The sequence below is a fragment of the Sus scrofa genome, chromosome 8 (assembly GCF_000003025.6).
Source record: "Sus scrofa isolate TJ Tabasco breed Duroc chromosome 8, Sscrofa11.1, whole genome shotgun sequence".
In the NCBI taxonomy this organism is placed as follows: domain Eukaryota; kingdom Metazoa; phylum Chordata; class Mammalia; order Artiodactyla; family Suidae; genus Sus; species Sus scrofa.
In genome coordinates this window covers 66,749,731-66,757,662 of record NC_010450.4, presented here as the reverse complement: position 1 = coordinate 66,757,662, position 7,932 = coordinate 66,749,731, and positions in this window count along the sequence as shown.

Genomic DNA, 7,932 nt, shown 5'->3' with positions numbered 1-7,932 from the left:
GTTATCTTTCTCTGTCTGATTTACATAGCTTAGTAGGATAATCTCTAGGTCTATCCATGTTGCAGCAAATGGCATTCTTTCATTCTTTTTGTGGCTAGTAATATTCCATTGTGTACATGTACCACATCATCTTTATTCAATCCTCCATTAATGGACATTTAGGTTGCTTCCATGTCTTGGCTATTGTAAATAGTGTTGCAATGAATACTGGGGTGCAAGTGACTTTTTGATATAGTTTTCTCTGGATATATGCCTGGGAGGGGGTTGCTGGATCATATGGTAGTTCTATATAAGCTCATGTACCTGTGGCCAGTTAAACTATGACAAAAGAGGAAAAATATACAATGGAGAAAAGACAGCCTCTTCAATACGTGGTCCTGGGAAAACTGGACAGCTACATGTAAAAGAACGAAATCAGAGCATTGTCTTACACCATGTACAAAAATAAACTCGAAATGGATTAAAGACCTAAGCATAAACCTAGATACTATAAAACTCTTAGAGGAAAATATAGGCAGAATATAATTTGACATAAATCACAACAATATTTTTTGGATCCACCTCCCAGAATAGTGAAAATAAAAATGAGCAAATGGGACCTATTTATTTATTTATTTATTTATGGCTTTTAGGGCTGTACCCGCTGCATATGGATGTTCCCAGGCTACAGATCCAATCAGAACTGTAGCCACCAACCTACACCACAGCTCACGGCAACCCAGATCCTTAACCCACTGAGCAAGGCCAGGGATGGAACCCTCATCCTCATGGATGTTAGTTGGGTTCATTAACTGCTAAGCCATGATGGAACTGCAGGACCTAATTAAACTTAAGAACACACAGATTTTGAATCTATAAGGAAAAAACCTACTTCAAGTCAGAATAAATAATAACTACTTTTGGATTTTGTTTGTGTTTTTTCTTGGCTGTGGTACATACACAATAGTAGATATTTAATAATAAAAAAATCCATACTTGATGCCATTAACTGAGTTTTCAAACTTCTTTCAACCCATATTTCTTTCCTATTTGAGACCATGAAGTGTCCCTCATTTTCCTTCACATTATAGATTTGTATTATTCTTAATAATTACAGGTGTTTTATAGATAGAGAAAATCTATCACAAAGAATTCAAATGATTTCCCTCAAATGTTACACTTAGAAAGAAATGAGATTTGTTCTGTATTATAAATGACATCTGCTTTTCCAATACCAGTCATTGAAACGAGGCTAAGATCATCCCAAGTTTTCAAGCAATATCCTCCATGCTCTGTCCCTTCCTTTATTCAATAGTTCCTCCTTCAAATCTTATTGATATATAATAGGCACATAGCATCATATAAGTTTAAGGTACACAGCATAATTAGTTGACTTACATACATCATGAAATGATTATCACAGTAAGTTTAGTGGACATCTATCATCCCATATAGATACAAAATCTTAAAAATAGAAACAAATTTTCTTGTGATGAAATCTTTCAGTATTTAATCTCATCAATTTTTATATGTAACATACAGTAGTAATTACCTTACTTTTTGATGTGATTGTAAATAGGATCGTTCTTATTTTCCTTTTCTAATAGTTTGTTGTTAGTGTGTAGAAATGCAACATCTGCTAACAGGGACAGTTTTCCTTCTTCCTTTCCCATGTGGATTCCTTTTATTTCTTGCTTAATTGCTGTTGCTAAGTCTTCTAATATTATGTTGAATAAAAGTGGTGACAGTGAGCATGTATTTGTCTTTTTGCTCCTCCTCTTAGAGAAAATGTTTTAAATTTTTTCACCATTGAGTATAATGGCTTCAAAATTTCTGAAAGCAAATTTTTACAAGCAAACGTGAGCAGTATAGGGAGCAATGGTGCCCGTGGGTGCTCATGGTGTGAGTTTTGGGGGTTTGAGTGTTATAAAAGAAGAGAGCAAAGTAAGAGACTACAGTAGGGGAAGAATGCAGACATGCACTGGTATTTTACATACACACATAAGTATATAGCTGCAGGAGTGGACATCTTGATGGAGCTTTTTAAGACAATGGAAGGAAAAAAAGTCAAACATGATTTCTAGGGACTGCCTTGTAAAGAAAAGTAGACTTAGACTAATTGAGGGGGAAGCCAGCTGTTGATGTTAGTTCCGTGGGGATAAATTTGCTACTGTTGCTGACAAAATTCTATGAGCATAATTACATCTGGCTCATTGAGAATTTAATTAAATTGCCCATTTCTACTTTGTCACTGCTCATAAGCCATATCCAGCATTCTATCTAGCCCATCTTGCTATTGAATCGGAAAGTGAAAACTGGAAGAATAACGATAAAATTTCACTCGAACCTAGTGCTGATTACCAATGAAGCATTGTACTAAGTGATTCATGAACATCTGTTTAAATTTGCACATTGTCTTTATGAATTTGGTACAATATTATCATTATTTTATATAAGATAAAACAGAAGTACAAAGACAGTATGTAGCTTTCCCAATGTCCAAGAACTGGGAATCAAATCTAGGCAATTCTGCTCTGCAGTAAAACCCTACCTCATCCTTGACCTAACTTTGTGTTGTATAAATTAGAAAATTGACACTCGGAATTCTTGTCGTGGCTCAGTGGTTAATGAACCTGACTGGCAACCATGGGGATGCTGGTTCAATCCCTGGCCTCGCTAAGTGAGTTAAGGATCTGGTGTTGCTGTGAGCTGTGGTGTAGGTCACAGAGGTGGCTCAGATCCTGCATTGCTATGGCTGTGGTGTAGGCTGTCAGCTGTAGCTCTGATTCTGATTCAACCCCTAGCCTGGGAACCTCCATATACTGTGGGTGCGGCCCTAAAAAAGATAAGAAAGGGAAAAAAGAAAAAAAAGAAAAAAGAAAGAAAATTGACACTGGGCAAATTAGGAAATGTTTCCCAATCTATACTGGGAACAAAGTGGCAGGGACCAGATTAGAAAGTATCCTTGCAAGTTCTGACCTGCAAACCTAAAGCTCTAACATAATTGGCTGAAAATGGTACAGACTAGAAAGTGTAGGATAGTTAAAAATAAAGCTATGACAAAACAAGAGAGTTAATTACATCCTAGGTAAAGGACTGTGAACAGTGTGAATGGGGAAGGGGTGGGTGCTGTGATACACCAATTTATGCTCTCTGTGCCTTTACCCCCTCTAGACTTTCAGGACATTCAACCTGTCTCAGAAAGTTACAATTCTTCAGGAAAAGTTAAAGATGATACAAAGAATTCTGAATCACCATTCTGTGTCTATTTATTGGTTAAAGTTGTGAGTACATTGAGATATTCATAAGGTGTATGTTCAACCATGTCAATTAAAATACAGTATAGTCAGGTGACATAAAATTAACCCTAGACTCAGTTATTTATTTCTTTGAGAATAAATAGTACCTAGAGTTCCTGTCGTAGCTCAGCAGAAACGAATCTGAGTAGCATCCATGAGGATGCAGTTTCGATACTTGGTCTCGATTAGTGAGTTAAAGATGCGCGTTGCCATGAGCTGTGGTGTAGGTTGCAGACGTGGCTTGGATCCTGTGTCTCTGTGGCTGTGATTTAGGCCAGTGGCTACATCTCCGATTTGACCCCTCACCTGGGAACCTCCCTATGCTGCGGGTGTGGCCTCCCCCCCCCCAAAAAAAATAAGAATAGACTGTACCTTAAAAGATCTCATAGATCTCAAGTTAATATAAACTTCGGAAGGTTCAGAACTATAATGTATAGTATCACCTTAATTTTGCTAAAACTCAAATGAAAGCACCATTATACACCCTGCAAAATATACAAAAAGATGCATTTTATTTCACACAAACAAAAGCAATCATTTGTTTTGTATTTCAAATAGTCATAAAACAATCTTTTTAGAATAGTTGTTCTTTGATATGTTTCCCTCATCCAGCTATGAAATTCAAATTCTCAAAAGCATTACAAGATGACTTCTTCTAGAGCATAAATGATGAAAATTTATGCCAAAACAACTTGAATAAAAATCTAGAAAATAGGTAATTTAAAGACAACAGAAAACTCTTCCAAGAACTTAGCTATAAAATCATAATTTCTAAAGATATTTTTTGATAATTGGTTATACAGAATTTTGACTCAGTTGAGACATAAAAAGGACTACTCAATCTAAAAAAACCATTAAATGTTCATTTTTAAAAATTGTACCAAGGAGTATACACAATAGAAACTCCTACCCAAGCACACAATTTGTCAGGTTGCACGTGCATGAGGTTCGGATATGGAGTGGGTGTGTCTAACGCTATGGAGGTTAGGGAGGGAGAAATGATGAGGTAAAGTTTGGAATATTAAAGTACAAATTACATATTAATAGAAAATATCATTTTTACGTGTTGCTGATGCAGCTTATGAGGACTTGGGCCCAAACCACACTTCTTTAAGAGAGCTTTTGTTGTTTCTTTTTCAAGAAATGTAAACCACAAGGAAAAATATGGCAGTGGAAGAAACTGCTCACCCTCCCAAGCCTACTCAAGGGAAGAAAGATCCAACTGGATGTCTGCTTGCTTCTCCCCCACCTTGGAATGAGAGGAGGAAAGGTCTTCTACTCAAGCCCTTTTAACATTGTGATGAGCAAGAGTGGTATTTACCCTCCTTGTATTTGTGTATGCATGTGTGTGTGTGTGTGTGTGTGTGTGTGTGTGTGTGTGTGTGTGTGTGCGTGTGTCTGTCTGTCTGTCTGTTAGTCTGGTTCCCAGTAAAGCAACTCTCTCACTCTCTTTTTCTTCCTAGAAAGGAAGTATGTGTGTGGGTGTGTGTGTGTTTTCAGGGTGAGGTGGGTATATAAATGGGAAGAAGCAGACTGTACATCAGGCAGCACACTTTGTTATTTCCATGTCCAGGGTAAGGATAAGCCAGGATTATAGATAAAACCTACTGCTGTCAAACAGGGCAGCTAAGCAAGTAAGTCCTCATTACAACTTTGATGCTGAGACATTCACTGTCTACCATTGGGAAAACTCAGTTTTATTAACAATGAGAAAGAAAGGACGAAGAATACATGTCATACTCATAAGCTCCCAAACCTCTCCTTGTCTAACTAAACGAATTTCCCTTTCTTGAGGAAGAAGAGAATATATTTGATTGGCAAACTTCTATCTTTTTTTTTTTTTGCTTTTTTAGGGCTGCACTTGTGGGATATGTATGTTCCCAGGTTAGGAGTCAAATCAGCTACAGCTGCCGGCCTACACCACAGTCACAGCAACACCAGATCCCCGACCCACTGAGCGAGGCAAGGGATTGAACCTGCGTCCTCATGGATTCTTGTAGATTCATTTCTGCTCCACCACAAAGGGAATTCCAGGCAACCATATTTTGAGAATTTACTTTAATGCTCATTTTGGTTTCAATAGTGTTTACTCAACAAGCGTCAGGTAAGCGGGAGAATCTGTATTTGAACTCAAGTTTATTTTCCAGACACTGAAGTTTGTGATCTCATCACTATCATTGAGGGCTGATTACTGGACTTTGGGTCAAATTAGTTATTAGAGAAAACAATTGTGAGATTAACTACATACTAATATTTACCAAACACAATTGATTAAATAAAATTAATCTACTTCCTTTATCTAGGACTAAAATCTTATCATATAACACCATAATTATTAATATAAATCTAAAAGATGTTAATTCATCAAAACTTCTTCCAAGTTCATTCTAAGGGTTAGGATCAATGCTAGTCCCTACCACTTGCAAGTGCAAATGTGCGTGTTATCCACTCAAATTCCAGGAGGTGCTATTCACATTGAAGTATAAAACCTGATGTCTTTATGTTAGACCTTGAAAGACAGTTTAGGGAGTTCCTAATGTTCCTCAGTGGTAACGAACCTGATTAGTATCCCTGAGAATGTGGGTTTGATACCTGGCCTTGCTCAGTGGGTTAAGGGTCCATCGTTGCCATGAGCCGTTGTGTAGGTTGAAGATGCGGCTTGGATCCTTCATTGCTGTGGCTGTGGCTGTGGCTGTGGGTGGCAGCTGTAGCTCTCATTCTACCCCTAGCCTGGGAACTTCCATATGTAAAAGATGTGGCCCTAAAAAAAGGCAAAAAAAAAAAAAGTTTATAAAGGGGAATAACCTCCAGATCTTGCCATCAAGGGACTTTGAACTATGTTGAACATGTGGATTCCTTGGCTATTGAAGACATTGAAGGAAGAAATCTGGGTTCTGTCAGCCCACTTTTGGATATTGTCATTTACTCCTCAAAGTCAATATTTGTGTGTGTTTCTCATGAATATTTCTTTATGCAATAATGCCCCTTCACTGCTAGTATCCTACTTCTTCTCAGATGACTGAGGTGTACAAGGATATCAATATTTAGATGAGGGACTTTTCCACTTCTGAAGAAGGAAGTGAAGAGAAAACATTCTGGTGACACCCATCAGTATAACCTGTCTTCACAGAGGGAAGTGGATTGATCTTCAGCCTAATCCCTGCCTTCTCAGAAAGATGAGCTATAATGACACAAGCAATTTCAAGGAAGTAATTCTTACCATTATTTCTCTCACAGGAGTGGTGGGGGTGGGGAGGCCCTGGGCTTAGGAATTTACATGGATGCAAATCATTTCAAAAACGTTAGCTTCTCATTTGGACTCACACATTCTTAAGAAGGGTAACTAGAAAAGTATATATGATCAGAGTACCTATTGTGACTCGATGGTAATGAACCTGACTAGTATCCATGAGGATGTGGTTTCAATCCCTGGCCTTGCTCAGTGGGTTAAGCATCTGGCATTGCTGTGAGCTGTGGTATAGGTTGTAGATGTGGTATCTACACTAGTATCCTCCACTGCTATGACTGTGCTATAGGCCAGTGACTGAAACTCCAATTTGACCCTGGCCTGGGAACTTCTATATGCTGAAGATGCAGCCTTAAAAAAAAGAAAAGAAAAATATATATGCAGACACTGCAGATGTAAGAACAAAGAAATTTGGAGAACATAGATAAAAAATAGGACATTAAATTGCATACTCTAAGGTAAGGAAAATAAAAAGAAATCTCTTTAAAACTTAAAAAATTGAGCTAGGAAAAACATCATAATCTAAGAAAAATGGTCATCATTTTTGCCTTGAGTTAGATATTACAAAAGTTAAAATTTCCAGTTTTACTTCTACTCACTTTCCATTCTTAAACTTGCCCTTTTAAAAATTTAAAACATTTATTCACTATTATTAGGTTCATAGATTTAAGGATATTATTTTTATAAACATGCAATGAAAAATAATGTCCACCGTGGTTATTATAATCCTGCATGGCTAAAATTTAGAAACACTTTTCCTCACAAATGTATATACAAAACACATGTGTATTCATGTGTATTTTATTAGACATTTGGAGACATTGAAAGAATCTAAACTTTTAAAATATTTCTATATAGACTTGTTGATGTGAACACAGGGCTAATTTTAGGGAAAAAAGAATGCATGCATTGTGAATCTTTTCTATCTTTCTTAGTGTCTCTTCTATATTATTTTGCTAAGCCTACATGACTTACAAGTCACAAGTTGTTTTATGAGTCTAATTATTTACCTAATATTTCTAAAAATTTAGCCAAAGCATTAAGAATATCTGAATATCATAGTAAAATTTTATCTATCAACAGATTTAGAATGCCTTCAATCAACAAGTATTTATAAATCAGCAAGGCAAATAGAATGTCTTGGTTGTTTTCCTGGTGTAATATCTGGGACATGATAGGCCTGGTGACTGAATGAATACATAAATGAAAGGATAGATAGATTAATGAATTAAGTAACCATAAATTATTAATGTATGTTTTTTAAAAAAAGTATGAATTTTTTATCTATGGTTCTCAAAATATGGTCCTCAAACCAGTAGCATCAGCATTATCTTACAGTTTGCTGGGATAGCAAATTCTCAGGCCCTATTCTAGACCAATTGAATCAGAACACTGGGACTTGGGACC